At 44.3% G+C, this 27704-nt stretch overlaps 1 protein-coding gene across 13 annotated transcripts in view; it reads right to left on the minus strand.

Annotated features, from left to right (window-relative positions):
• Atxn1 (ataxin 1) overlaps nucleotides 1-27704 on the minus strand; it is a 395773-nt gene that overhangs the window by 115744 nt on the left and 252325 nt on the right. For 12 of the 13 annotated variants that reach the window (XM_040755915.1, XM_040755911.1, XM_013110596.3 and 9 more), the window contains one exon: nucleotides 27387-27518. The exons of the other annotated variant lie outside the window; for it this stretch is intronic. The gene's annotated coding sequence lies outside the window, so the exon portion shown is untranslated. The remainder of the gene's footprint in view (nucleotides 1-27386; nucleotides 27519-27704) is intronic. 13 annotated transcript variants of the gene reach the window in all.

The following is a 27704-nucleotide window of genomic DNA, read 5'->3' on the forward strand; positions in this document are numbered from 1 at the left end:
AAAAACTTCAGACTAACATTCTCACCACAAAGTCATGCCCACAACACAGATGGGAGCTTTAATACTTCAAAAGAGCTCTGAGGCACTGGGAAAGTAGGAGCTAGGAAGGAACAGCCAACGGGTTGGGGAGGCTTGGAAGTGACTGGAGAAACTCAAGATTTAGATGAAGGGAAGCAAAGCCATTGGCACAAGATTTTAAGGAAAAGAAAAACTAGGAATGAAGATTAAACACAAGACAAAAAGTGCCCCAGGGGCCTTAGAGAGTGGAAGGGAAGAATGATTTTATGATCAAAAAGAAATGAGGAAGGAGAAAGAAAATTTTAAGAGAAGGCTCTGAAAGATTAAGTCAGGAAGAGAAAAACAAAGCAGCACTAAACAAAGGGCCTGGAACAAACTGTGAGTCCAGAAAACAGACTATCAAAGGCCAGGAATGAAGCTGGGCGTGGGGTTGAATGCCTGCAATCCCAGGCATTCACTTGGGAAGTGGAGGCAGCATGATCAGAAATTCAAGAGCAGCTTCTCCTACGTCATGAGTTCAAGGCCAGCCTGGGCTAAGTGAGGCTGCTTTATAACATCAATGACAACTAGGATTGTCCTAAAAGAACACAGTGGCTCTGCTGACTAGGCTCCCAGTGGCCAGAACTGACATATTTTTAAGAGCAGGAGGAATGGTCATTGTTATAGGGACCCATCTGTGAGTTCACAAGAAGACTTTTAAATCATGGTGACTCAAGAGAACACTATGAACCAGAGGGATGGCAGGCAGCAGGGAAACCCGAAGCCTTGTCTAAACAAACTTAAAATGTAAGGGCATTTGTTTTCATGAACTAGGAATCCCACAAATAAATGAACAAAGAACAACAGAATGAGATTATAACCACTGTGTAACTCCTCTTAAGTTCATGGATGTGGATCAAGGTCTCAGTGCCAAAGAAGTTACCAATAAATATTACCTCCTGTGGCAAAGACACATGCCAACCATTAGCTAGACGAAGGCAGGCAAAGTGAAGAGACTAACACAAAACTTCTAGAACTCTTAGGAAATACCAGGGAATGAAGGAACTGTAGGAACATGGCTACCAATACCATGTGGATGCAGTTCACCAAAATCCACATGGAGAGAAACTCAGAAGATGGATAGACAGGTTTCTCAATAGAGAGAAAAAGACAGCATCATAGAATGATGGAAATGACATTTATTTGGATCCTTAGTCAAAGAAATACCTATGTGTGTTATTGTTACCTACTGTGTGGGCACGTGTTCATGTGCACATGGGTACATGTCTACATGTGCAAGTGTGGGGAGTATGGGGATGAGAGTTTAACCGCAGGTGTCATTCCCTACTTTTTTTTGTTTGTTTGTTTTGTTTATAAAGAGAGTGTTTTTGATTGGTCTTAGCAGTCAGTTAACACCAGGGCTTAGTTGATTTCCACCTTCCCAGGGCTGGGGCTGCAGATACACACCACCATGCTAGCTTTTTCTTTTCTTTCTTTTTTTAAATAAGGCTTCTGTGGATTGAACTCAGGTCCTTGTGATCTGTTGACACTTTACAAGCACAGTCATCTCCCCAGCCCCATTCTGACTTCCAGTGTTATTTTTTAACATGAAAGAAAATATTGTAGTTTTGTATTAAGAAAGAGATCTTTGCCATTTAAGTACTAAAATATCTATAGATGACACGCTGCTTGAATTTAATTCAAAATAGCCTTGGTTCAGACGCGGGGCAGATGAGACAGTGCTGACTGGGATGAGGTGTCGGGGCAGCAGAGGGCATCTCTCCAGCTCTCACGTTTGGACTTATTTCATGTGTGCTGTAAACACAAGGCTCACATTGTTCTGGGAACTCAGTAGTGTTTCTCAAATGTGCATTCCCACAGCTGTCGCTAGGGTATTTATTAAAATTCATAGCCCCATTGTCAGCCTGCTCGGCTACTTGTTAAAATTAAAAGTCTGCTCAGTTCGGGTTTCTGAATCAAAATTGCTGGGAATGGAGCCTAGAAAACTCCATTTTATTTTAAATACACTCCACAGGTGGGGCTTTTACACATGCTGTTTTGCTTTCTTTGGCATGCAATAAATAATATCCACTTTTCAAAGTGTTTTAAACAATTTAACCCCAAATGTGTTTCCCCTACAATAGCCTAAAATATTCTTCACATGTGATTGTTTCCGTTCATTAAAATACATCCTCACAGGTCATATATCAGTAACTGTCCTACGTTTATTAGGGGGAATCAGATGTGGTGACAGAGCTGTACGCCCAGCTTGGGCTACATATAGAGACCCTGTATGAAAACCCAAACACAAATTTGACTGTGGGAGTAGGGAATCCAAACATACTGCATAAAGCTTGCTGGGTACCTGTGGCTCACAAACAGTATCTGCTTGAAATTACAGAATGTGCCTCCTGTGCAAAAAAGCAGGCCTGATGACAGAGAAGGCATGCACTCTCCTGGCTCGTTTGCTTTTTCAGTTTTTAAGAAAAGGCCCCAAGTAGGACAGGCTGGCCTTGAACTCACTATGTCGCTAAGGAGAACTTTTGACTCCAGATCCTCCTCCTGCTTCCACTTCCCGTGCCCTGAGATTACAGGCATGCTTCTTCATGCGTGGCTCCAGATAAGCAAACATCTTTAGAACACACTAAGTAATTCTAGGCTCCCTGTGAACATCAGCTCCACAGCTATGTCTAAAGTTTGAAGGACTAGGTGCCACTGTCCACCCAGACCTTCATCTTTAAAATGAAGAGTTTTCTGGGACTGAGGATCCAGCTCAGTCAGTTGCATACCTGTCATCAGTACCACATAACTGGGTAGAATGATACACTGAGCAGCAGAGGCAGGAGGACCAGGCGTTCAATACTTATTTCTAAAGAGGTGTGCATCATTAGAAGCCAATGGTTTATAGGTGACCCTGTTTGCCTAGTTTGCAAATCTAACTTACCAGGATGGTGGACAACAAGACCCCAGCATCGCTAACAAAGGCTCTGGTACAAGAGTGGTCAGAGGACAGGAATAGGACTGGTGCCCAGCATAAGCTTTACACATTTTATATAGAAGACTTCTAATTTCATTTTTATAAAAGTATGCGGCTTTTATGCTTGTTTAAAACTCCCAAAAGATTCAGAGCCTCTGCAATTTTAAATTGAATTTTCACTACTGTCATTTCTAAAAAGTCTTTTTTTTCACAAAGTAGAAAATTGCTTAATGCAGAAGTTAGTGTATAAAAGTTCCTGCCCAAGTCTAGAGTGTGGTGTCAAAATCATCCCTGAGATTTTAAGGTTTACACTAGGACCAATCTATGTCCACTGAAACCCTTTAGCAGATCCTGCTATGCTTATGACAGCTCCTACTATGTTGTGTTCAAAACACTGCTGGCTCTTGTCAAGGTTGGGAAGGCACTATAGACTTTAATGCCACTTTTCTGATGTCCCCACCCCTGACTTACTGTCTTTTGCCTGACTTCTTAGTCAGAACACTCACCCCTAGGTTTTCTTTTGCCCTCCAGGAACAGTGCTATGGAATCTTCACCCTGGAGATGCACAAAACATGTTCCCTTGGGTCCCTGCTCATGCAGTTTTCTCTATCTGGTCACCATGTCAAAAAGTTCAATTCTCAGTTGAGTGTGGTGGCACGCACCTTTAGCCCCAGCATTTGGGAGGTGGAGGTAGGCAGATCTCCATGTATTTGAGGCCAGTCTGGTCTTCGTGGTGAGTTCTACCAGCAAGGGCTAAATAGTAAGACCCTGTCTTAGAAAAAAATTCTATTTTCTTTTCCTCTTGCCACCTTGATTCACATCCACTGACTGTACATGGTCTTAAGGGCCTCAACATGGGTGATGCTGCCAACCTATTCCTTGCTTACACACATCTTTTATGCTAGTATGAAGCTTCTCAAAGGAGAGAAGGAAGACAAGAGACTTGATTGAGTACCCACAGGAATCTCACAGAGACAGCACTCTGAGTATTTGTCGAATAGCTAAATATATCTTAAAATGCCCGTCAAGGACAGCAGTCAAGGTCTCTATGCGGTGGTGATGCTACAGGTAAACCCTGAAAATCACCAGGCTAGATCATGGCCCTTGTCTGGGGGTTCAGGCTATCTTCAGAAGCCCTGGTGGGTGGGATTTGAAAGCATTCTTGCTTGCAGGAAGGGTTTCCCACATTCCATTCGGATGGGAAAGTCTCTTGTTCTCTAATATTCATTAGTCGACTTATACTAATGATGTCCTTTTGCTTCCTAGGTTACATAGTCACCTGGGAAACCAACGTTAACTTCCACACTGAGACCACGGTGACCAGCTACAGCCACACAGCCAGGTTTGCTCAGATCATAAAGCTTCCAAGTCATGGTCTCAGTTGCACACAGCTGAACGACTACAGCTCTGTTCTCCATTTCTCCCCCTTTAAAAACTCTTAGGTTCACTCCTATAAACTGTCACAGTGAGTCCCACCCCACAATACCATCATGTCCTACTCAATCACAGACTGAGGCAGCCCCCATGCTGGCCGTCAGTGGATTTTCATGTGTAAAAATAACTCAATGTGTGGTGTAAACTGGCATGGCTAAATTGAATCGCTGGCACTGAGCTGCCAAAGCTGCCTTGCCAATGGCAGTCAAGCGTCAGTGGAGAGACTCAAAGGCCAGAATTACACACACAGGGCCCAGTAAAACAACTTGGGGAAGCAGTTCAGATACAGAGACAACTTCCGCATCTGGGTTTTCCTTTCCCAGGACATCCACCAGCATCGCATTAATGTTGTAATTTGAATGGTTTCTGTGTCCTACAAGAAGCTATGATGTGTTTCCTAAACTGCAGGCTTATCAATTAAAAAGTGAAAATTCTTACACCATATTCAAGAGTTTGACTTTGGAGCAATGGTATCCTCCTCTTCCCTGTGTTTAGACACCTAAGATTTAAGGAAGGGAAAAAGTGCCAAGGTGTATCGCACATCACTATTTTAGACAATCAAAATCCCCTGTTATTATCTGAAACTCCCCATTTCAAGAAAACAAGATTTTTTTCCTCAAGATTTTGTAACATTAAAATAACAGCAGAAGGAATGAAATTGAGAGTTGAAGCTAGAAAAGGCCACAGATGCCATCCATAAAACTGACTTCAGATTTCTCCGCTCATCACAAGGCTGCATTGTTCTCCCCACCTAAACAAAAAAGTCAGCATTATATGTTGACATCTAGCACACACTGTGCGAACAAAGTTTTCTTTTGTCAGTTTGTTGTATTGAAGTTTCACAGAAGATTGTGCTTGTAAAAGGAGCTGATACTAAAAATGTTTGTGAGCCACCAAGGAGGGCAAGGGATGGATGCCATCTGTACCCGAGGGTGACTATGGCTGCAGCTGTATAATGTGGGAATACAAGAAACAAATGAGAACAGAGGTCAAGGACGATGGCTCATACCTGTCATTCTACCTCTCAGGGAGCTGAGGCAGAAGGATGGCTGTGACTTTGGAGACAGCTTAGGTGACACAGTGGATGTCAAGCCAGCCTGGGCTATGGGGTCAGACCCTGTTTTAGAAAAAGGAAGGAAAGGAAGAGGAAGGAAGGAAGGAAGGAAGGAAGGAAGGAAGGAAGTCCATTTGTTAACCACATTTATCCTACAGAACTGTCTGCCACAACACCCAGTTTTTGATGCAGACAGTGCATTAATGACTGTTAACTTACTTTTTTCTCCTTTTTCCCTTATGTTTCTGGTCAAGTAGGCTAAAACTGGTCCCAACATTGAGACAACAGGTTTCCAAGCTGTAGCAGGACCTGAGGAAGAGTTTCATCATCCTGTCAGGATGAGCCTCTACTCCCTTCCCATCTAACTCTCTACCTGCAAGGAAGAAGGCTCCATAGCACAGAGATACACGTTTACTACTCAGAGAGACAGATGCTCACTCGGTCATTTTATCACTATCATGCAGCTAAACAAATCACTTCCATTCCAGCAAGCTCATCTGCTCCATGGAGATGTTGCTAAGATATCAAGAATCCTTAACGGTCCATTAAGAACCTGAACATACAAAACTCAGCTAGCACCCCACAAGAGACATTCAAGAGATCCCTCATGCTTTGGGGATCCTGCAGACATGCTGGCCAGGCTTTTCCACCAATAAGGACCAAACCTCCACCCTCGGGGATGAAGTTGGTGCTGATCCCCTTTCTGAGAACCACAAGAAGCCCAGCCTACCCTCTTAGAGCTCCAGGTTAGCGCTCCTATGTCACAGCATCTTAGAGAGGATCAAAAGAAAGGTAAGAGAAAGGCCTGCAAGACACCCAGGCTCTTCGAGGCCCCACCTGCTGGAAAGCAAAATGGGGCTTGAGCTGAGAGCAGGTTACGAGTCATCAGACCTTTGGGAAGTTTCCTTTTGTTTGAATCACAGGCAATCTTTTTCCCAGCATTAAACGGGAGCACCTTGTTTTCACATTGCCAAGCAAGCACTTACCACACTTCAGTTGTACAAATTATATAGGATTGAAAATAGTATAGCTGAAAGAAACATGAGGTTTGTAATTAGAGTTCACACTCTCTCCTCCATCTTCCCCCTTCCGGGCAAACGGGAACAAGCTGAACTGAAATGTGATTGTTCAAAAGGTTAAAAGGTTGTCACCCCCCTTCTATCTTTAGCCTCGTTACTCTGCCTGAGATGTTAAAGCTACAAAGATGACTTCCTCTATGTTATAAAAAAAGATTCTCAGTCAGTCCGGATGAAACAGGTCTGTGGTTCGAGGCTGAGAAAGGAGCCCCCCTCGATTATAGGGTGACTTCAAGGCCAATCTGGATTCTTTAGTGACTCATGGTCTCAAAATTCAACTGAAAGGGAGTTATAGTTTTGTTGGTATATTTGTTTGTCTGTGTAAAGCAGTTGTTCTCAACCCTTCCAATGGTGCGACCTTTTAATATAGTTCCTCATGTTGTGGTAACCCCCAACCATAAAATTACCTTTGTTGCCATTTCGTAATTGTAATTTTGCTATTGTTATGAATTATAATGTAAATATCTGTGTTTTCTGACAATCTTAGGTGACCCCAGTGAAAGGGTCATTTAATCCCAAACAGGTCGTGACCCACAGGTTGAGAACCACTGGTCTGGAGACAGTCAGTGGTAGAGCATTTGCTTAACATGAATAAGGGATAAATCTACAATAAATGGGGAGGAGAGTAGAGAAAAAGAAAGGGAAGGAAACATTCTGGGTAGCACTGTCCTGCCTCTGAAGCTATCCCTGGGGCAACCCCCACAGAAAACCCCAGGATCCAGCCATTTAAATTCCTTTTTCTCTCCCCCCGCTTAACTCACAATGCTGGGATGTGACTGAGAAATAAGATAGAAGCTTCCCTAGCAAGCAACATTCAATTACAGCCACAGGGAGAAGTGTTAGACTTTGGTGGGGGAAGGAAGGGGCGAGTATCAGAGTTAAGACTGAGCCTGCTGAGGGCAAGGGTTAGGTTCCCTTCTGGTGCTGGGTGTGTTATGGTATCTAGTAATAATCTAGAGTTTTAATAGATGGAGGGGTGACTGCGTGGTGTCTATCTTACAAAACAGCCCTGATTCCACAAGGACTGTATCTTAAGGGAAAGTAAACTTTTCTCAATCTCGTAGAGTAAGAAAGAATTCAGGAGGCTCAATGGGGTAGATTCAAAGCCCCATCCTATGAGTATATCTGTGTCTGTTGTCAGAGTGCCAGGTGGGATATCATGGCAGTACAGTGCTTGTTAAATATGTGCAAGCCCTGGGTTCTGTCCCCAGCACTGTATGAAGCAAACAGTAACTCAACTATTGTATATGGATACATAGCATATATCTGAACAGGTAGTCAAATTAAAGGGTATTTAAAAAGGGGGCAACATTGCTAACTCTCCTACTATCCCCACTGGCATAAGATTACAAAATCTACTACATTTTAGTGTGTCTCTGTGTGTGCGAGTGCACACATGCCAGCCCTCGTGAAAGTCAGATGAGGACTTGGAGTAGTGGATTCCGTTTTGCCATTATATGGGCTCTGGCACTGAACTCAGACCATCTATCTTGGTAGTTACCTTTACCTGCTGAGACATCCCAGTAGGCCCTGACACAAGCTTCTAAAAACATCTGCTCCTGTCAAAAGGATGATGTCAGGTCAAGGAGATCTTCAGTGGTTAAGAGTGCTTGCCACAAGAGCACGAGGACCAGAGTTTAAAAGGGCCAGCACCCATGTAAAAACCCAGGCATGGCTGAGTGTGTTTGGACTCCAGGGCTGCGGTAGAGATGGGTGGAGACTGGACCTACTAACAAAAATATCAATGGGGACAGTAAAAAGATCATGGGTTTAAAGATCAGGAGGGGCGATACACAGGCAGACCATAAGGGAGTTTTTTGGTAGTAAAACTCCTCTGTGTGAGGTAGCAATGGAGGAGACATGCGTTTGAACATCTGTCCAAACCCACAGAGTGTGAAATGAACAAACTCAGAGCTAAGCTGCGGTTTTCAGTTAGTAACAGTAGACGGATATGGCTTCACCCACTACAACAAGCATATACGGTAGGACTTTACTAAGAGGGGATGCTGAAAGTCCTGGGGGAGGGAAGCCAGGACTGTGGGAACGCTTGGTACTTTCCGATCAACTTTCCTTTAAATCTGAAATCATCCTCAAAAAATTTTAAACCTTGTTAAATGAAAAAACAAAGCAAATCCCCTGCACTGTTAGCTGTTTGGAGTTTATGTCCTTGCAGCTACAAGACAGAGCCAAGAGGAATTGATCAAGAAAGATGCCATAAAGATGAGTACCACGCAGGTGTAAAGACAGGAGCCATGAAATGGGAAGAAGCTGTGAACGTGATTCAGACGAGGGTCTGGACAGGCAGCACGCCCTAGGAAATGAGGTCAGGGAAGTGTAGTTTGGCAGGACAACAAGAGCTCCAAGAACTGAAGATATGGGCAGGTATGCCAAAGGGAAGGTGTGGCCAGGAGCCTAAGATGAGGGAGGTCATTCCAGACAACTGGGGAAGTTTGTGAAGGAATCCAAAGTGTTCCAGCTGCCCGAGGCCAGCAAGACAGAAGCATCTGCAGAGACTGAGAGCCATCAGCACCGAGAGAAGGTACAGCAGGTTCAGGGGGCACTCCAGGAAAGTGACATTTTCAGGCATGGTGGCATATACCTGTAATCTCAGTACCTGGGAGGTAGACGCAGGAGGACCAAGTGCTTAAAACACGAGCCTTGGCTACATATTGAGCTTGAGATCAGCCTGTGCTACATAAGACCTGTCACCAAACAAACAAGATATGAAAAGCAGATAGAATAAGGAAACTTCTTAAAAGTTACAAATGCGAAGAAAGAACCCAACTGGCCGGCCATCAGAGGGCTTCTCTAGGTTTTATACCATTCAGATTTCTTATTGGGTCATACTTGGCAGGAATCATACAATGGATACCAGCAGAGCAAGAAAAGTGGTAAAGTGTTGGGGCACATATACCATGAGCAAAACTGAAAAAACTTCACTTTTGTATCCAAGTGCTGGAACATGATCCACCACAAAGATTTTAAAGGCCATTGGTCAGCATCATTGCCATATTTCAGAGTGAGGAAAGAAGGCTCGGGGAAGGGCATTGAGTGGAGTCCTATTTCTGCCAAGTTCTATGAGCTCATTGGCTCATGCATTCACAGAGAACACCCTGCACCAAAGCAGGGGACTCAGGGCTGTAATCGCAGCATGCAGAGAGCTGAGTCAGGGGGATATCCTTGAGTACAAGACTACTGTGGGTTACAGAGTGGGATCCTGCTTGAACAAGACAAAGGACAGAGAGACGGGAGGGGGGGTTGTGAGGGGAAGGAGAACAGGGGGAGAAGGGTGACAAGTGGAGGGAGAGAAGAAAGGAAAGGAAGAAAACAGAAGGAGTAGAAAAAGGAAATGAGGGAGAGAGAGTGAAGAATGAAGAATGGGAGAGAGAGAGAGAGAGAGAGAGAGGGAGAGGGAGGAAGAGACGAGAGAGAGAGAGAGAGAGAGAGAGAGAGAGAGAGAGAGAGAGAGAGAGAGAGAGAGAGAGAGAGGGAGGGAGGGAGGGAGGGAGGGAGGAAGAGACAAGAGAGAGACTGAGAAAGGTAGGAGGAACCTTCCAGAAGGAAGTGCATGCATATGCTAACAGTGGTGACTGCTTACTGCATTTAGAGCCTGGTTTGTATTTCTCTAATTTCTCTTCAAGCTATTCCAAAATTTCCACGTGAAAGACTTATTTCTTTCCATGAGAACAATTTCTTTCCATCCCCACAACTTAAGTTTCCAATAGCATTGCCCCCCTTGTTAGGGACAGACCAGCTAGTGCCTAACACCAAAGCCAAAGCCTGCCTTGGATCAGCGTGATGCAGCCTCTCATTACAGAAATGACTTCAACAGCCACATCCTGATGCACAGGGGGGAACAGGCATGTAAATTCCAAACAGCTAAAGTCATCTGAAGTCATAGCTGGAACAGAAACAAAACAAAACGACCCAATGCAAAATGTCTTGGGCAGAGTGACCAACACACTGCTAGCCTCTAGCCTCCCTGCTCCCAGGGAGATTTGTTTGTTGGGCTGTTATAAAATAAAATTAAATAATAATATTCTCGCTACAAATGCACAGATATATAGAAATGTCTCATGATATAAACTACTCACAAAGATGAAGTAGCATGGGCTGGAGTACCTATGAGTACCCTAGATGGGAGAGTAACCCAACTATCAACGTCACGTTCCAATTCTTGATAGTGTTAATCCAACGCAAGAGGCACAGTGGTCCTTGGGGTATGGGAAGGCAGGGCAGAAAAATACTTGTCTATCAGTTCCCCTCTGTCGCATCGTAACCTTACGATCTATTTCAGGGGAAAGAACACTTGGCCATCAGTTTCCCTCTTGACAACTTCACCTTACAATCTACTTCAGCCCATGGTCGTCTGCTTGTAATCCTCCCTTTTTATTGGCACAGATTCCCTTCAGCTATTCACCATATTTCCCACAGGACCCCAGCACTTTCAGTTTTACTGTCTTGTCCAGAATATGAGAAGGCCAAAAGGAAAAACTTAAAAGCAGTTAACTTTAAACGCTATTACCCTTTGACAACCCTGTCCAAACTGTTTAGCTGGGGAGGCAGCTGAGCTATTGCCTGAAAAGGGAGAGAAGATTGTCTGAGGAGTCCACTTATCCCTACTTTTCCTGTCGGCATAAAACACGGATGTACTCTCGGTAAAAGCATTCAGTGTTTGCTTCCATCAACTATCCTATGAATATTCTGCAGCTCTTCTTACCTTTTAAACAGGGCTATAGCAACAATCACAAGAACAGCAGTTAAAGTAACAATAAAAGGAATAAAAACCTGTCTCCTCTTAGCCATAAGAGCAGCATCACCAGAGCTGGAGGGTCACATGATAACTCAACCCAGGACAGGTGGCTACCTCAGAATGGAGACTTATCATCAACTGTTATCAGAATGAGTGCTGTTTCCAAGGCAGCCACTGCACGATGGGATTAATGAGCAGTCACCAATGTGGCCACAAAACTAGGCTAAATTGTCTCTGGATTATGATTCTAGTAGACCATCAGGTACCCAGTCACAAGCCAGCACGAAGCATCCGCCCCTCTTTCTAAGAGGGCACAGAGATGATGAGCTAAGATAGCATGTACACTCACAGAACAGCCATGCCTGTTCATGGGAGCACTGGCAACAAGAACAATTCTGAGACTCTTCAGGGCCACAGAGAATGTTTTCTGACTTGTCGCCTTCCTTTGGGACAGAAGAACACAAGCTGATTCAGCTGTGTTTCTTCTGGATGGAGGCAGCAAGAACGAAAGTCGATCTACACACCTTCTGTGTGTCACCAGGCCCAGATTCCAAGAAGCATAATATAAACAAGTCCGATGCCGTGTGATATTTGCAGCAACAGGGAGCGAGCTGCCAGGAACTGGGATAGAGCAGAATGAGCATCTAAGATGGGCTCCACGAAACTCATTCACAACGTGGTGCTCATAGCTCATCTGTGGCCTCTGTCCCAGAAGCATTTGCATTTTAATAGGAAACAAGCTGAAGATTTTGCCTTATATTTGAGGACTGAATGCCTTCAGGAGCTTTTGAGGCAGCAGGCAGGCAGGGGCTCTGCAAAGAAGAAACTTCAAATAATTTTGCTAGGTAGAAAGTCTGGCCACTGTTCTGTCTCTAAAATTGGTGTGTGCCTCCTTGAAGCATTTGTGTTTTACGAAAACACAAGATGGAAAGTTCATGAGGGGCCTTGCACAACCAGGTTCACAGCAACATTGTTCACCAAGAGCAAAGGATGGAAGCATCCCTAGGTGTCTATCTACGGATGAGCTCAGGTGTCTATCTAGGGATGTGTGGTTAAGCAGAATGTGTTTATCTATATAATGGTATAATACTCAACCTTACAAAGGAATTTAGATACATGCTGCAACATGGACAAAGCTTGAGAACATCGTGTTAAGTGAAACACACTAGTCACAATAGGATAAATACTATATGAGTCTAATCGCAGAAGGGACTTAGAGTCAGAATTATAAAGGCAGGAAGTGGCTGCAAGGGACTTGGAGAGGGAAGGATGGTGAGAGATAACATGCGGCCATCAGTTCTCTCCTTTCACCGTGTGAGTCGCAGGCACTGAACTCAGGTTACTAGACGTGGTGGCAGGTATGTTTTCCCACTGAACACACTCGATGACCCCAGCTTCAATTTCCAAGAAGAAAATTGGACATGGATGGACAGAAGGACAGACAAGTGGATGGAAGGAAGAAAGGAGCACCATGAATACCACAGAACTGTAGACTTGAAAATGGCAGAGATAGAAACTCCTTATAACATGCATTCTGTCACAATATAAGATTGAGAGCGGCCAGATGTGACTAGAAATGGAAGGAACGTGATGGCCACTGAGGGGACACCAGCGATGCCCTGAAGTCAAACTCTAATACTTTGAAACTTCCCCTACTTCACAAACAACCTCTGGTTCTGTTTTCCCATTCTAACACCCTCCCTTCTCCTTGAAAGATTCCCGACAAGGGAACAGAACTGGTAACCATAGACTTGAAAAGGGGCTTGTCAGGGGAGAAACACACTTTTTTACCAAGTAATCTAACCACAAAGATATAATTTAATCACAGAAACTAATTTTGTTCATAAACAGAACTGTGAATAACTTAAGGGCAAAAACAAATAATATAGATGGCATGGAGTTTGGAGTGTCAGAGGTTAGGTTTAAAGAAATAGAATGCAGGAAGCTGAAAGGTAGAGGTGAAAGGATCAGAGTTCAGGGTTATCCTTGGCTACCTAGTAAGCTAGAGGCTAGCCTGGGCTACATGAGACTATCTCAAGAAAAATGAGCAAACCAAAATAGCCAGGCAATCTAATTCACTAATGATATAACAGGGAAAACAAGCAGACTAGACAGAGCAGAAGGGCTTTGATGTCAAGGTTAAAGAAAATGATAGCTCATAACTGTGCTATTAAGCCCAGATTGTAGAGCAAGACTAGAAAGCCTGCTGAATGCAAATTGTCTTGTTTACTGTAGTTCTCTTGCCTCTGTAGCCAAAAGGGCTTCCACAGACCTTGTCAGAGGTACATGTGCATGTTTGTATGTACATGGTGTGCGTGAGAGGGATAATTCATTGTTGTCATAGCCACAGAATTTGCTGAATGGGCAAGAGAGTCGCATGACCCTCTCTCATCAGGGCAGGAGATCTTCCTTTATAAGGCATGCAGAATACTTAATGGGCATCCATCGATCTCACACCATCTGTCGAATTATGACGACTGCCCCACACACTAATCAAGGAGCCAATCAAGTGTGACTCTGCACAAATTGTCAGTCTTGAAGACCTCAATGTATGATGTTTTCTAAGGAAGTAAGTGCCAAGAGGTACACAGCAGGGTCACAGCACTGAAGGACAAGCAAGGGAAGAGGACCATCTAGCCAATGGTAGCGCAGCGTAGCAATACCCAAGTGGCAGACTCCACACACGGGCGGCAGAGACCATCTTCCAATAGCAAGATTCTATTTCCCTTCCCTAAGCGCCATGGCTTCTGGAACAGATCATCCATTCATTAGCATCATATATGAAATGTCACCCAAGGTTACATGTTTGAACAGCAACAGGAAACACAAAGGTGGCAGTTTCTCCAGTCCCCTAAAATGCCTAGCTCATTTCTTCATCTGGCATTGGTTCCACACTCTGCTCTGGAAGCCAGAGCAGAGTAAGCATGGCAAACCCTATCTTCTTTTCAGAATAGCATACAATGAGTCAATGTTTATGCATTGGCCTGCTATTAAAGCCAATAAGCAGAAGCAGGAATTCCAAGCTATGCCTTGTTTTCCTTTCCAGTTCACTTGAGCACAAAGCTTGCCAAATTTGGGCACTTGAAATTAGGAGAGGGATTTCCCCCTTATCACATCTTTCTTTATCAGCCCTTCACATAATGGTTTAACCAAGACTGATAAAAATGTCTAAAATGCTTGCTATGTTGCTTAGCAGTAAACGATGCCTGTGGGCTGGGACTGCACCCAGTGGCTCTTCAAACTGTCCTGGATAAGGCATCCTATTCAGCTAGCTGCATATAGTAGGGCGGAGCTTCCAGCAGCATCCTCCCCCACCCCCAGCATGCAGAGCAGTACTCGCATTCTCATCAGCTACCACAGGATAAAGGTGTACCCATCTCACAAGGCGATCTTTCTAAAGGCTGCTCAGACAAGTGGCAAAACCTGTGACTTTGAGCTAATCCAGTGTCCTGCCTGATCCTAGGAGACAACATCAGGGCCTTGGGGCCCCTTTGCTCCCTTCACTCTTTCAATTCCCATTTAGTCTCAGTATTTACTATTTACAGAGAGCAGTATTTACTATTTACTATTTACGGAGAGCAGGACCCACAGGCCTTTTTGCAGGGATCTACATTTCCCCTTTTTAAGTAAAAAAATAACATCACTAAGAGAACACAGTGGATTATGTATTTCATATACACATGGGGACCCTTCCCATTTTTCTCCATTGCATATTGAACATTAGAGTTATAACCTGGAGGGCTGAGAAGTATCCTCATTCCCATCTGCCCAGCATCGCACAAGTTTCAGAGACCCAAAATATACTTATAAAAACCCAATGTTCTCTCTTGCTCTTGCTTTTATTTGATTTTAGTGAAACAAAATACTCATTTCCATTTTCATATTTTTAAAAAGGATTTATTTATTATGTATGAGTGCTGTCTGCATGTATGCCTGCAGTCCAGAAGAGGGCACCAGATCCAATTATAGATGGTTGTGAGCCACCATGTTGTTGTTGGGAATTGAACTCAGGATCTCTGGAAGAGCAGCCAATACTCTTACCCTCTGAGCCATCTCTCCAGCCCTCATTTTTATATTTTAAGTGCTAACTCTGAAAATTATATTACAGGTCATATTTGGAAATGAGGGGATGGGTGGTTAGCATTGATCCAATCCAAGTTTAGGAGGTGTTCTGAGAGAGCCCTTTGACCACCTGGGGCATACTTACTATTCTGAGTATGGGGTGGGTGGTGTAGGAAAGAGAAGGGTGGTTGACTGGACTGACCTGTGACAGTAATATAGCCAGTCACATTGAGCCAGCACTCTCTTGGGTACTGTTTACATCCATAGTCAACAAGAGTCTGGGGGACTTGATAAAAACTGATGGCAGAGACCAAGCCCCTCATCTGTGCTCATCTCTTCCCCCAGAATCGGACTGAGGGCAGGTCCTGAGCCTGTGGCTTTCTTCTGTACTATGAGAATCCCCAAACTCTTTCTGGTCATAAGTTTCAAAAGCACTCATGGGCTCTGCACCACCACTGAGTCAGGCTGGTTCTGTTTGTTCTTAGCCATCCTTGGGACATCTTTACGGGAATGATCTGAAGTGCTTTAGGCTTTGTGTCGCTAGTCATCCTATCAATCATGCCAGCATCCTTCTTAAAAGCTTTCTGTGGCTATTCTTCCATTTAAGATATTCTATAAGCCAGGTGTGATGGCTCAGGCCTGAAATAGTAGTACTCACAAGGCAGGAGAATCATCACCAAATTTGAGGCCATCCTCTTCTACAGAGTGATGTAATGAGTTCTGGGCCAGCCAGAGGGAGACCTTGTCTCAAACACACACACACACACACACACACACACACACACACACACACACACACACACGCACACACATACACACCTACATACAGAAAACCCTTAAAGCTTCCAGAGCTTCCTGAAAAGAAACCTTATGATCTAGTCCCCTTTGTCATTTCTCACATGCTCTTGTCTAACCACCCTGAAGTGCTGCAGTTTTCCAACATGCCGTGTCCTCTTACAATGAGCTTTGCACATGTTTCTGTGTGCCTAGAACCAGAGATTTGCTGGACCCCCTGAGTTGAACCTCCTAGGCAATTTACTATCGGTGGCCCAAGAGGAATTGATACACATGGGTGAGTGATATTTTCCATCCCTTGCTGTTCTGTGGACCCTGTGGGATTGTGATCTGGAGAAGCTCAGTCTTAACTGAACATGGTGCTTCACCATCTGTCATCCCAGCACTTGAATAGTTGAGGCAGAAGGATTGCTTTGAGTTCCAGGTCAGCCTGGGCTACCAAGTAAGACCCTGCCTCAGAAGACAAGCACACACCAACACACAGAGGGAGGAATAAGAAAAGGAAAGGGAGGAGGGGGGGGGAAGCTGGAAGGCTGACTAGCTTATTACAGGATGAGATGTCATGAAGTAGAAACAAGGTGCCCCACCTGAAGATCCCTTGTCCTTTCAGTCTGTTAAACTTTCTAACAACCATTCTAGACTAACAAGTTTTCAGCCTAGCTAGCAGACAACAGAGTAGCCCCAGCGATCCACAGAATTATAATATGGTATGTTGTTATAAACCACTATATGTTGGAATCACTTGTTACACGGTGTATGCTGATTGATGTACCTTGGTTTTTTGGTTAATACCTTACTCATCCCTCAGGTCTAAGGATGAGGGCCTGATCTCAGAAGATGCCACACTGGTTTGCATCCACAGGATGCTGTAGGTACCACTGGGAGAACACTGCTCATGCTATAAGGGGTTGCTTATTTTCTCATTTCCATGCCTAGTGATAGAAAGCTCCTTAGCTGTTGTGGATGCCCAGCTTTTGCAAATATTCAGTAAATGTTTGCTAGAATAAGACAGAAGAACACAGATCTATCTTCAGGCTTTCTTCCATCTTCAGTGTCAGATCATCAGTTTTAGACATTTTTTTTCTCTACCACTACCTAGATCTGGTAACTACATCAAATATAGTCCTGTGTTTCTGTTTCATAGTTCCACTCATACCAATAGCCGTTGGGAATCTCCCTGTGCTTTATATAGGCAAAACTATTGCATCTTCCTAACTATGCCTTTCAGTTTTACTAATACTAAAAAAATCACCTAAAATTCCAGCAGTCCTCAGTTTATATACACAGGTAATTTTGACAGATCTATCACCCCTGAGCTACTGAGATCTGGTGGAATCTGATGCCGTAGAGTGGCAGTGGCCACTGTCTTTGGAAGACAAGGAAATAAAGCAATGAGAGAGTAGCTTGTTCATGGTCTCAAAGAGAGAAGGGGTGGCAAGAGAACTCTAGCCACCCACTCTTGGTCTGATAGCCTGTTAGATTGAACCCAGGGCACCCATCCCCTGTTATTTAATTCACATCTACCCATGTGATGACTAATTAGGAGCTGAGGAAGAAGAGGCAGCAGACTATTCTAAGGTGACCTCCATCTACCATGTGTATAGTTAGGTTGTGAATTATATGAAGTGTGAGGCTCACAGACTTAAATTGGCTATCACTAATCTTATCAAACTTAGGTCATCCAGTTCAGCAACAAGCATCATTATCCTCCTGAAGTATAATCCCTGAAATTTACATGGTAGAAGGAAAGAATGGATTCCCTCAAGATGTCCTGACTTCTACGTACATAGAGTGATACACACACACACACACACACACACACACACACACACACACACACACACACACACACACGATTTAAAAATAAAGAGCTACCATCAAATCTGGATATTTTAGCCTTCTAGTTGAAATGTCACTCACATTAATTGTATTTCTTGATCATGTCAACACGAGGGAACTGTCTTTATGCTAGTGAGCCATTAATGATAATGAGTACTTATCACAAAGTATTCAATTAGGAATTATAGAATCATCTTTTAAAACCACCCCTTCTATAGTGTGAAGACGCACTTAAGAGGTATTGTTATTCCAAGTATACAAAGTGTCTTCTATCATGTTAATCATTGAGAATAATAAGTAAGCTGGGCATGCTACACACTGTCTAACAAGCCCGTTTCACTTGACTTCTTCCTTTGTTTTGAAATGGGGTCTGCAGCCCAGTCTGGCCTCAGACCCACTATATAGCCAAAGATGACCTTAAACTTTGGATCCTCCTGCTGTCACTTCCTAAATCCTGGGATTACAGGCCTGAGCCACCAAACCCAGTTAAGCAGTGCTAGGAATAGAACTCAGGACTGTTACTTCCTAAGAAAGCACTTCACCAACCAAGCTACCTCTCAGTAGCTTTCTTTCTTTTACTTTTTTTTGTTTTATATCTTAGGAAACATTTAAACAAACTGTAAAAGTGTCAACCACTATCCCCAGAGTTCCTTTTTTCACCAAAATTATCTCTCTTAATTCAAGTCTCAGGTCTTATTATCTATCCCTTTTCTGGCTGTGGAAAAAGACTTGAGTAGTCATTGAGTACTTGAAGGATGCTAACCTTGCTAGGTGAGATGCTCACTGGAGTCACCATGGTGAAGAGAGTCACACACACTTGCGTCAACTCAACTGTGGACATTCAGAGGAACAAATACTACTGCATCTAGAGAAACTATGTTAATGAGGAGACAAGTCAGGATAGGCTTTCCACATCACTGTCCATCTCAAATGCCTAGGACAACCTTATCTGATTCCTTGGTTCTCCATCTCCTTGTGAAGGCCTGCCTCCTGTCTCTGTCTCTGTTAAAAAACAGTGCCTTGACATCTCCAGGGGAAAATGTCAGAGGAAGTCACCATCCAAAGCTTGTACAAGAAATGGTCATAGAACTTCACAGGACTACTCAGTTTTAAACTTAAAAGTTGGCACAGTCTGGGCTGGAGAAGCAGCTCCATGGTTAAGAGTAGTCGCTGCTCTTCCAGAGGAGTTGAGTTCAGTTCTCAGCACCCATGTCAGGAGGCTCAGGACTGTTTCTAACTCCTCCAGCTCTAGAGAATCAGACACCTTCTGCTGACCTTTGTGGACACTTTCATGTACAGACATATAGGCAGGGAGGCAGGCAGGCAGATACATAATGTACACACAAACAACCCCCCCTTTAAAAAGTAAGCAAGGTCAAATGAGGCCACAGACTTTTAGGATTTCTATGTTTGGTTTCAAGTCAGAAAATGGCAGGAGACACTTGATGCCAGTTCATTGTGGCATGATGGGAGGAGGGGAAACTGGCAGAGCAGAACACAAGGTGAGCAGTGTTCAGCTTCAGGGCTGGGCATGGAGATGGATTACCAGGGCCCAGTATGAAAGTTCTGCTTACACTGGGAGCTTTCAGGCCAGACCAGTCAACAGGAAAAGGAGGCAAGATGAGAGGTTTTAGTGTTCCCTTCATTCTCTTGCCATCTCCCGACCTTTGGTTCCTCCCAGCTCACATCCCCAGCTCTGAACACTAGTGCTGATTATCCACAGAACATTAACCCAATTCACACGAAAAACCGATACCATCAAATGTATTGAGATCCCAAACATCCCAGCCTCGCGTTCCCACATGCTGCCCGGATGCTCCGCTAGTTGGCTTGCTGTTCTCTATTGGAAGATATCTATGCCAAACCATGCGGTGTTTGATCCTCAGTAAATGACACTCCCATGATACACCTAGTAAGTGACATCCTCCTCCTGGAGGCTGGCCCAGATGAAGGAAATGGAAAATCCTCTCTGTGCCAGGTGACTGCCAGCTCCCTTCTGACCCCCTCCCGGAGGCCACCCACATCCACTGCCACTCCCTTGGTTGCCTTTAGGGAAGTGCCAGCCAACAGGTTGCTAAGACAACTGGCACCACAGCTGAGGCACAGAAATAGATCACCAGGGGAGCTAGGAACATGAACTGCAAACCTCAGTGATAGTCCTGAAATGCCCATGGTTAGCTACTCTGACCCCTAAAGCAGCAGCAAAAAGGGGGCAGGAAGTGACTTCCTTCAAATCCAGGATAATGACTCTGTCCCACATTATGTGTGCCAGCAGCTAAGCAGTAATCCACCAGTGTTAATACATTTCATTTATTAATCCCCTGAGAGTCAAGGGAGGAAAACTACCCGTAAGGACAAGCGTGACAGCCAGAGACAGGTATAGAAACTGAGGTGGCTAAAGAGAGGGGGGAATCTGCTGCACAGACAACAGTGGCCTCCTTTTGAAAGACAGCACCCTATCTCACAGCCCCATTCCTTGGAGAAGAAAGAAGAAAAGGCAAAAGAGACTAGAAAACTAGGGCTCATCATGGTGGAAGAGAAGGACCTTTGTGCCTAGGCCTTTGTTCTGCAGGAGTCTTATAATGCTTATAGAGGGAGACAATTCACAGAGCCCCAGGCATGAAGAATGCCTATCACACAGTCTTAGAGTATAGCCTTGGAGAAGCTTTTTAAAAAAATCACCCCTGTGCAAGCAACAAAAGCTCCAGAAGGAAAAAAAATAACCCAAAGAAGTGAAACCAAATGGAAAGTTTAGAAAATGATTTTAGAAAAAGGGTTTTAAGATGGGCAAAATATGGTGTTCCAAATGTTAATGTTTTTATTTTGATGGTGGACATTCTGACTGAGATAGTGGTAGCCCCTAGCTCAGGGTCTTCTGCTGGGGGTCTAAGACCCAGTTCTCCCAGCATCACCACCAAAGACAGTAAAAGTTGGCTAAGGGCTTAACAAGGATACTCCAAAGAATTTGCATGAGTTACCAAAACAGAACATTCTGGAAAGCTGAGTTAAGTTGGCACTACCTATAATTCTAGAACTTGGCAGGGGGAGGTGGGAGGATTAGGAGTTTAAGATAGTCCTTGGCTATATAACAGTTTGAGGCCAACCTGAGCTACTGGAGACGCTGTATCAAAACACCAAAAGGCTGTGACAACGACCACTGTCTATGCGCCATCATATTTTTATTCCAATTTTGATGACGGTAGTGAAGTAAATTGTTTCAGGAAGATAAGCAGAAATAGAAAGAGAAAAGACTTTGAAAGACTAATTTGCTTCAAAATAGGCATCATGGATGTAGTTTTCTACCCCACCTAAAGGGATTCTGCACTGCAAACTCTTCTCACATGTAATGTATCCATCCAGATGAAAGAAAACAAATCAGTTCTTTCAATCTGAGATTCTTCTTAGAGATTATCTATTATACAGTACTGCATCAGACCCTTGGCCCACACGCCTCTAATGAGAACTCCCTGGCTCTGAGTTCTCAAACACTTGCACAAAAGCACCCAACACAAGACTTGTTTTCAACTGTTTTATCTGCCCCTTGCCTTCTTGGGGCACACAGATTTATGGATTGACCTTATCCCCCTGCTGGGAGGTCTAAGTCCGAGGCTCCTGGACACCTGGATCTGAGTAATTCTGCCTGGCATCCCTGTTGGAAGACCTGAATACCTGGCATTTCTGTCCCTAATAGAGCTCTTCTGAGATAACCTCCTGAGGACAGGGAATAGAGCTGGTGCAGTTCTGCATCCTGGACTGGGAATTCACTCTGGTTTATAACCTTCTTTTAACAAATAGCATTCTAAATGTCGACAGGATGCACACACTTTACCTCAGACCCCTGCAATTAGAAATCACCACAGTTAGGCTGCTATTGTCCTCCTCCGCCCCCCAAGAACACAAATATGGCACACATTGACAAGTATTCTTCTTTCCAAAGACTCATTCTGGACGGTGTGTGCTCTTCCCTTTCATGAAACTGCTGGGGGGGGGGCTTCACACTGGGGGAAGAAGGTGCTGAGGAGAGATATATGCCTGAGAGGGTTAGAACAAGTCCTAACTTTCAGGAGCAATGCTGAAGCCCTCTTCCAGAAGTAGAAGCCCATAGAAGGGTCTCAAGAAAGGTTTCTTCTCCAGGTAGCATACAAGAGCAATGGCTTGGAACTAACAAGACAGCCCAAGAAGTGGGTATGAGGAAGGGGGAGGAAGAGATTCAAAAGCTCCAAATGAGAAACCCTGGTAGAAATCCTCTGTGCTCCTGCATGGAAAGTGCTAGACAGAGACTCCTCACCTCTGTCAGGTGCAGGCCAATCTGCAATTTCAAACAAGGACTAAACACATGGAGGGAACTCCAACCCCTAACAAGCTATTAATAATTTCCCTCCTTATCTAACTCAGAATGATTTTAAATGACCATCTTATAGAAATTGGTATCGTAGACACAACTCTAAAAGCTCCAGCCTGCCAGACATGCTGGGAAACCACCCATGTGCTCCTAGTAGAATGTACACGTGCAGTTCTCTTACTCTGGAGACTAGGATTCATATCCCCTGTCTCAGGGCTGTTTGAACAGGCAGAGCAGTGTTTGCTTCTGTTTCTTCTGAGGCACACTCTAAGAAGTACCCCAGGCAGTTACTCTGAAAAGGGGTCAGAAAAACACACAAACGTTTGGACTCTTTCATTCCTGCCACCCTCAAAAGCAGGGCAGTACGTTGCCTTTCTAAACTGGCTTCTGGTAGCTTCCCCTCAAACACTACAGAGCAGAAGTTGGGCCTCATTTCAGCCAGTCCACCATTTCTCCCCTCTAAGTAGTGAGCTACCCGTGACTTTATACTCAGGCAACTTCGGGCCCAGCTCCACACTGGGAATAAAAGGGAACACAAATGTCAACACAATGACATGACTGTAAGAGATAAAAACATCTCCATCCACAGACAGACAGTGCAGGCTGCTCACAAACAGGACTACAAGGCACTCAGTTGGAAAAGAGGAAGAGACACACTTTTGTGTGGAATTTTGCTCTGTAAGTATCAGAAAATCCCCAAGCTTGCTGATCGTTACTCTGTAATATGATGTCCTTAAATGCTTCCCTTACCCACATTTGTATCACACATATCATTGACATTTAGCATCTACTTTTAGGGAAGAAAAATAGGCTGGATGGGGCTAGGGAGATGGCTCAGAGAATAAGACTATGAATCTCCAACACATACATAAAAAGCCAAGCATAGCCGTGAGGACGCTTGTAACCTCCATGCTGCTGTAAGGACATGGAGACAGGGGGATCACTCGGGCTTGCTAGCTGCCAGCATCCATACTGCCTGCAATTCTAGCTGCAGGGAATCTGATACTTTCTTTTGCGCTCTGAGGACTTTTGTACTCACATACACGTACATACACATAATTTTTTAAAAAATCTTAAAGATTACTGCATTTATTTATTCATGTGTTTATATGTGCATGTATACATGCCGTGACAAGTGTGGGGAGATCAGTGGACAGTTTGAAGGAGTTGGTTCTCTCCTTCGGTCGTGTGGGACTGGGGGATTGAATGTTGGTAGGGTATGCTTTATCTGTTAAGCCATCTTGACATCATAGGACCACATTCAGTGTATCGAAACAAAAGCAGCCGAGAACTAGGCTATAGCAAATCATTGTTTGGTTTTTTGGAGTCCAAGAGGGTAACTGAGGATTTTTCCTGCTTCCTAGCAGAATGACATCTTGGTGACACTAGACACAAAATGCTAGAACTGCAAAGATCATCAGTCTCACTTTCTCTTGCTGCCCATCTTGAAATGGGTCCCCAGGGGTGCTGGGCCCCCAGTTACAGAGCCACCTGCCACATCAAATGCAAAAAATGCAGGTCTCTGGTCTCCTCACTGGCTTTTCACCGCCTGTCCCTTCTTGTGCAAGGCTCGATGCCTCTCCACCCTCTGGGAGCCAGGGGAGAGCCCTCCATGGGTAAAGGCCAACTGTTAGGAAGGAAGACTTTGACAGATGGGAGAGGATGTTAATGAGACGTGCAGAGGGGTGAATGCAATGAGTAGAGAGGCTGAGGCAGAGTCCGCGAGAGCCGTTGAGGCCGGGCCGCTTTGTCGCTGCTGCTGTGGCTGCGACTATTGCTCTCACCGTGTGGCACCCACACTTATGCCCGTCTGTGTGCAAATACACACTCCCCTAAAAATAACCTGCATTCCCCCGCTAGTACTGCCCCTTTGTGGCATGCTAGAACGAGTGGAAAATAGAAGCCAAGGGTTAGAAGGTGGAGTAAGGTTAGGAGAGGTGGCTGATACCGTATTTACTAGTGGAATGCTCCCCTCTCATCTCAAGTGATGTACTTTTGAAAAGAAAGTTCTTGGCATGCTTAAGGAGGTCTCTGGAATTTCGTATTTTCTTCCTCTCAACTCGGTCTGTTTACAGAGGGATTTTCAAGTGCCTCTAAAGTTGGCCATGTGGCATCTCCAAACTTAGACTTCAGGACCTTTGAGAACCTCACAGAATGCCTGAAATCTGCCATGAGTCCTTCAGAGCAATGGCTTGCAAGGCAGATCCACCGCGTTAGGCACAAAGTTGACCTTATCACAGAAACTGTTCTCATTTCAAGTGAAGCTAGGCCTGAAAGTGGCTTTCTATAAGACACACACTTCCCATGAAAACAGCACCTTAAAAAAACATCACTAAGCAGGGCAGTGGTGGTACACATCTTTAATCCCAGTACTCAGAAGGCAGAGGCAGGAGGATCTCTGTGAGTTCAAGACCAGCTTGGTCTACAGAGTGAGGTCCAGGACAGGCTCCAAAGCTACAGAGAGAAACCCTGCCTTGAAGACCAGCCTTCCCCTCAAAAAATACCTCTACGCCAACAAGCTACCTGAGGAAAAATAGGGTCCGCAGTGAAACATCATAACCCTCAAAACCAACAGGGCCCCAAATTATTCCATGATAGTGACAGAAACTTTTGTGGTAAGTTTTTTGTACATATACAATTCTCCTGCCTGTGTAAATTCTAAACCAAGCTAGTTGTCCATAGATAATGAACAAGAACCATAAAGTAACCCACAGATTTATAAAATACCACTGTCTTTGGTGGTGGTGGGGTTGTGACCTGCCTGGAGTCATCAATATACTTGACCTTAATAGTGTGACTAAGAATAGAAGCCCTGACCACAGAACAAGTCACATACTTCTAGAACCCATAAGTGAAAACACACAAAAACAGCAGCACCTTGAGCTACAATGAAGCACCAAGAAAATCTGAATTTAAAATTCGTGTGTGTGTGTGTATGTGTGTGTGTGTGTGTGTGTGTGTGTGTGTGTGTGTGTTCCATATGTGCAGTTGCCCATGGAAACCAGTAGAGGGCACTGGATCTCTTAGAGCTGGGAGTCAAACACAGTTGTGAGTTGCTCTGTGTGTACTGGGAATCAAACTCTGGTCCTCTGGAAGAGCAGGATGTGTTCTTAACCTCCACAGACACAGGCCCACACCCACAAGTGAGAAGACATGAAAACAACAGCACCTTCCCTGAGCTACAAAGAGCCAGGAAGTTTTGAACTGAACTAGTTCATTTTGGCAATACTCTTAAACCACAAGGAAAGAGGGATAAATATCTTAATATAAATGTTTAAAAAGTCATGAGTATTTTAAAAGCGTTTTGACATCCATTCCCTTTCTCTCTGTGCTGTATGAAACCTTTATGAAACCTTTTAGGCAACCATAAAGAGTTAAGTGGTAAAAGACTGGAAAGTAATTGTGATTGGGTCATGAAGAAGTTCGGCAGCCCCTGAGATGGCACCGAGGATAACGGCAATGGCTACCAAGCCTGGTGACTCAGGCTTCCCTGAAACCCACTCAGAATGAGAACCTGCTCAGCAGTTTTCCTGTGACCTCCACAGGAAACCTCTTGTCCACACTTAGAAACAAGGAGCAAAATTTAAAGAAAGACTTAGAAGGTTCAAAATGTGTAATAAATATCTCTCACGCCCACAAATTCTAACTGAAGTTTGCTCTTTATATTCTAAAATGTGAAGATACCACTGCTTCTTTCCTCAGAGGTGTTCACTGACCACCCAGGACTTTCCTGTAGTTGTATCCTTCCTGGTCAACAGTCTCCTACATTTTGTGGAGTGTGTGTGTGTGCGTGTGTGTGTGTGTGTGTGCCTGAGAGAGAGAGTTGTTATCAAATGACAGAGCTAGGCAAATGCTCTCTCTCTCTCTCTCTCTCTCTCTCTCTGTATGTGTGTATATGTGTGCGTGTGTGTGTGCACGCGCATGTGTGTGTATGTGTGTGTGTGTGTGTGTGCCTGAGAGAGAGTTGCCATCAAATGATAGAGCTAGGCAAATGCTCTCTCTCTCTCTCTCTCTCTCTCTCTCTCTCTCTCTCTCTCTCTCTCTCTCTGTGCCTGAGAGAGAGAGTTGCCATCAAATGACAGAGCTAGGCAAATGCTCTCTCTCTCCCTCCCTCTCTCTCTCTCTCTCTGTGTATGTGTGTGTGTGTGCCTGAGAGAGAGAGAGTTGCCATCAAATGACAGCTAGGCAAATGCTCTCTCTCTCTCTCTTTGTGTGTGTGTGTGTGTGTGTGTGTGTGACACCATCAAATAGCAGAGCTAGGCAAACCCACTTTAAGTTTCGCAGCAAATGCACTCTCCTAAAATTTGCTCTCTCTCTGTCTCTCTGTATGTGTGTGTGTGAGAGAGAGAGTAGAGTAACACCATCAAACGGCAGAGCTAGGCAAACCTACTTTAAGTGTCACAGCAAATAGGCTCCTAGAAGCTTGAAATGGGCCACTTTATCAACCACTAGACTCTAAAACTTGTCAAGAACCTTCAGATGACATGAAGCACATTTTACTAATCTCAACATCACAGACCAACACCCCGATAAAAGCCTATCATTATCATCATTATTATTATTGTTATCATTATTATTATTATTTAGTCAATTCTGAATCAGAGAAGAACCCTAAATAGCTGTTCTTCCCTATAGGTCTGAGATTTTTTAGGGTCAGAAAAGCAAGCAAGCAACAACAAACAAAAACCCAACATTCTGGTTAAGCAAAAGAAACCTGGGATAAATAATAATAGTAGCTTTGCAGAGAAATCCAGGCCTTTAATCCTCAGCCTAGAACCGCTCCGAACATTCCCCTATACATTTGAGACCATCATCTATGCCGGTAACAAGGGCAGATAGTTCCTGCATTGCATTTTCATTCCACAAGCTGACCACTAGCAGTGCTCCGCAGAAGCCACGGAAAGGGAAAGGCAAGTTCCTGGTTAAAACACACAGAGCCTCTACTGAAAACAAGGACTCCACTGGAGGATTACTCAGGGATCACACTAACAGCCCCTCACACCAGGTTCAGTGATCTTTCCAAGGCAAGAAGACTCTGTGGCCGGTTGTTCACTTACAGCATTCACTGTGCTCTGCTCCCAGGAAGCCTCTCCGAGACTTCACCATGGAAACATGGAAACTTCCCTCAGCAGCTGGGTCACAGGCACTGGTGTTGTCTTTTTTCCTTTCACAGGGGAGGTGAGAAATACCTAGTGTGGGAACAGCCCAGAAGGAAAAAAAAAGGTAAATACATTCATCATTCAATCAGTTCTTCCAACAACCTGGTCATCTGGTCAACCAAAGCGATAATTCACCAAAGACCATTTTCCAGGACCTGTTTTTGTTTGTTTTTAATTTACTAATTTTGATTTTTGTTCTTGACCCAGGAAACCAGT

This window comes from Mesocricetus auratus, unplaced genomic scaffold (assembly GCF_017639785.1).
Source record: "Mesocricetus auratus isolate SY011 unplaced genomic scaffold, BCM_Maur_2.0 Super-Scaffold_100013, whole genome shotgun sequence".
Classification (NCBI taxonomy): domain Eukaryota; kingdom Metazoa; phylum Chordata; class Mammalia; order Rodentia; family Cricetidae; genus Mesocricetus; species Mesocricetus auratus.